The sequence below is a fragment of the Macadamia integrifolia genome, unplaced genomic scaffold, assembly GCF_013358625.1.
Source record: "Macadamia integrifolia cultivar HAES 741 unplaced genomic scaffold, SCU_Mint_v3 scaffold1945, whole genome shotgun sequence".
Classification (NCBI taxonomy): domain Eukaryota; kingdom Viridiplantae; phylum Streptophyta; class Magnoliopsida; order Proteales; family Proteaceae; genus Macadamia; species Macadamia integrifolia.
Window position 1 is genome coordinate 25,269 of NW_024868431.1, and position 4,329 is coordinate 29,597.

A 4,329-nucleotide genomic window follows, 5' to 3' on the forward strand; every position below is an offset into this window, starting at 1 on the left:
GAAGTGCCTCCTTCCCTTGTGTTAATTCTATTATATAGAGAATGGGGGAGAGAAGCTAATGATTTTAGCTAAAAAAAAAAAAGATTTTTTTTTTTTATCTTGTTGATGAGGTGGAGGAGAGAGAAGATAGAGAATTGTAGGAAGTAGGGAATCTCCAACGATTTTGTTTCCTTTTTTCCTTTATTTTATTTTATTTTATTTTCTCTCTCCTCTTCAAACGTGGGCAGCATCTTGGACGATTTTTTTTCCTTTTTTTTTTCTATTTTTTTGAGTAGGAGAGAGAAAATATTCTAAAATAAAAACCTCAACAAAATGGCAACTAAGAGATTTAAACTTGACACCTCCTAATAAGGAAAAGATTTTGCACACCACAACTCACCAACTACGCTAGGTAGTTGTTGTTACCAAAAAACGAATCTTCAATCACTTAAGGATGTGGTCCATCGATCCTTGTTGGCATTTTGAATATTCTTTGTACCTATGGGACAACTGCAAACGGGCTGGTTCTGCATCTCGGTTCAGTTCTAATCAATTATTCTTTTTCTGGCCTGAAAAGAATAATCACTTGTACGGGTGACCAAACGAATGTGTACTTTTAATTGAACATGTCCATCTTGCTCAGAATTTCGTCCTCTTCGCAACCATGAAAAGAAATATGACTCTTTAAATATAAAATTGGAGATGTAGCGCCCGATAATCCTTAAGGCTTTGAAAATATAAAAACTGCAAAAAGAGAGTAAAACCCAAGGTAGTTCCATTCTAAATATGTAAAATGCATGTTTTGCTACACTAGATTTCACACATAAATATGCTCATCATTTTTCTTAGTTTGATTGAGCTTTAGGTGCTTCCATGCTGACAATAGAGCAGAGAAGGAAACAATGAGGTAAGACCAAATGCCAAAAGTAATTGGGTTTGGTAGGATAATACATTGGAAAAGATGCCCACGATGCCTGTGTAAAGATTCCATTCCACACTCTCTCACATTTTTTGACATGGACCTCATATTCTCTCTCCACACATTAAACACCCCTACAAATCGTGATTCTCACGATGCCTATTGGTTGGGAAACTGCACTCTCACATCATGGGAAACCTCTCCCCATAATACATAAATAACAACTCATCCATATGGCCCACCTTCTTCTTTCTTCTTCATCTTCTTCTTTTTTTTTTTTTTTTTTTTTTTTTTTTTTTTTTTTATGGGTAATAAAAAAGAGGAAAAAGATTTCTAAAAAGCAGCATAGTCCCTATGTCCAGACATATAGTGGAGAAATGATTGCTCCACCCCTCTTAAAAGGTGAAAATCCGCCCATATTGATGCTTCCAAACTCGTTCCTATTGACCCCTACACTGATGTTGGGGCCATACTACCTTCAAAGGAACCCTCTCCTAAGAAAAAAAAATTAAACAAAAGATAGAAAAAATATTCTTTCAGAATGACAAGCTTTATCACAAGATTCTAGTATGACATCTAATAAGCTATTGAAGATGAACCGACGAACAGTCCTATTCAGCTTTGAACAGCCCTACTACAAAATCCAAAACTATGCTTTGAAGAAAAACAACTTCAGGGCAATCTAAGCTGCCTATTTCTTTCGAATTCATATAAAGTCTTCAATCTCATTATGATGAACAAATATGGAAGGGTCACAAACGAAACTACTCCAAACCCATCCCTTCCTCCCTTTCCCATATCACACCACGGAAAGTTTGGTGATGTTAATATTTTCCCATCCCAAAAGTACACGCAAATGCTATTCTCTTACCACTGACTCACCTTCCACTTTCTTACCCTAAGGCTAGATATCACCAAAATAATGGTAATTCTCCTAACTTTTCCACCAAACACACTCTCTTTGATATCATACACATAACCAAATGGTCGTCTAATGCATGGTACGCTGTTGAGGGTTTATGTCTTGTATTCTAAAGTTTGGGTTATGGGCTGCCTTTGAAAGAGCCATTAAAAGCCCGCTGCACTTTGCTGAATGCTTTTAGGGTTATAAAGAGAATTCTTCGTAAATACAGAGAGATGTAAAGAAGAGAGCATATAACCCATTTCTCCATTGCTAGTGAAGACTACTCTCATGTCACAGTGGATGTAGACACCTTTTCGAACCGTATATATCCTTGTATTGTGATTGTGTGAATTTCACTGTGCATTGAACATGGTTTCATACCCATACGTATGAATATATGAATGCATGTAAGCCTGCTTTCCATAGTGGCTGCATATATCCTCAGGCCATAATTTTGTCCCAAATACATGCATGTGGGTATATGTATAATTTTTTTGGTGTACTTGTAGATTTGTGTGTGTGAGAGAGAGAGAGAGAGAGAGAGGTTGGGGGTGTGTGGGGAAAAAGTGGGCAATGGGCCTAGCGTAACATACAAAACTTGACTTTATTTTAAATCTTCTTGCCAAGCTGGTCCTTGGTTGACCATGCTTGGCCTTAACCTAAGTCTTCTTGCCAATCTGGACCTGGGTGGAAGTAGCTATTATTGCCTCTTATAATTGGATTGCTTTTTCTGTTTCTCGCAAGTGAAGATTATAATGGGTCTACAAAAACGACTACTTCCACTCTTTATGTTGTTGTTTTGTTCTTGCTCCTGTTATAGCATTTTACAAGAGCGTCCATTCTCTAATTATCTTTACAAAGTTTCTGTTTACGACACCCAGTTCTATCCTAATTACTTTAGCCCCATCGACCATAGAGAAGGCGATTTCGAGCACATTTTGAAGAACCTCAGGAATTATAAAACTGAAATTTCTAAATCAGAGCAACTTTATCAAGTAGGTAGTCTTGCAACTTCAGTTATTGTAGTTAATGTAGATGATTATGGAGCTAAAGGTGATGGAAGAGATGACACAGAGGTCTGTAATATAAATTAAATCATATCATTGGTTTTCTTCTTGAAGCTTAGGGGTTTTCAACTTATTGGCTTTGCTTTATTGGGTTCATTCAGGCATTTAAGAATGCTTGGAAGGCAGCTTGTTCCTCTTCACATTCTGTTCTTCTTGTGCCTCAGAACAAGAATTATCTTCTTAAGCCAATTACATTCTCTGGTCCTTGCAAATCTGATCTCACAATGTTGGTGAGATAAATCTAATCCCTCCAACACCCCCCCCACCCCCAATAAAAAGAAAAAAAAAAAAGGCTTCTCTATATGGATGGTTGTTCCATGCAAGATATGAATTGTTTCTGGTCTATATTCCAGATCTATGGAACAATTGAAGCTTCAGGTGATCGAAAAGACTACGAACATGAACGTCGATACTGGTTGGTATTTGAAAATATCACACATTTTAAGGTTGAGGGTGGTGGAACCATCAATGGAAATGGAAATATATGGTGGCAAAATTCCTGCAAAGTAAACAAAGAGCTTGTAAGTAATTCTCATTTTAAATTCTCTAAATACTGTTCTACCTCAGTATCTTCTTATATGTGATGGACTAACTATATATCTTCTTAAATCTTGTTTCAATGGGTTTTTGCAGCTTTGCATTCCTGCCCCCACGGTATGTTTAAGTCTTTCATTTCCTTTTGTTTTAAGGATCCACTGTCCTTATATAAATTAGGGAAAGCATTTTCCTTAAATAAGAATTATCTTAACATTTCATATCTGATATAGATATTTTGTTGCATAACTCTTTCAAGTGAAAATCATTTTTCTCTTTTGATTTGTAGGAAGGAAGTCTCTCTTTCTTCTTCTTCTCTCTCTCTCTCTCTCTCTCTCTCTCTCTTTTGGATTTTTTTTAATTTTTATTTTTATGATTTGTTCCCAACTACCATATCCCATGGAAAGTATTTTCTTTTGAGAATTTTACAGGAAAAAAAAATAAGAACTTAAAAAATGCCCCCACCGCCAAAAAAAAAATAGATAGAGAAAACTCAACAACAAACAATGGCCTATCCCTACAGCTCAATTAAATTAAAGAGAAATCCAAAGAGAATAGAAAAAGATGGAGAGAACTCATAACTAAATTATCTATGTTATAAGGAAGATATTCAAATTCTTCCATCATTTCTTCATGGTCTTCAACAGGCCTTAATCTTTTTGAAATGCAAGAACTTGCAAGTGAGAAACCTCAATATCAAAGACTCGCAACAAATGCACGTTAGGTTTCAGAATTGTGTCAATGTCCATGCTTTCAATCTCATGATAACTGCACCAGGAAACAGCCCTAACACAGATGGAATCCATGTTACTGGGACCAAAAAAATTCTGATCAAGAGGTGTGTCTTCAAAACAGGTAACGTCTATTCTACTATATATGGTCACAAAAGTGAAATTTGGGGTTGGGGTTGGGGTTGGGGTTGGGGT

At 36.3% G+C, this 4,329-nt stretch overlaps 1 pseudogene; it reads left to right on the forward strand.

Moving 5' to 3' along the window:
• The window catches only part of LOC122065267, a 13,634-nt pseudogene that overhangs the window by 7,900 nt on the left and 1,405 nt on the right, over window positions 1-4,329 (forward strand).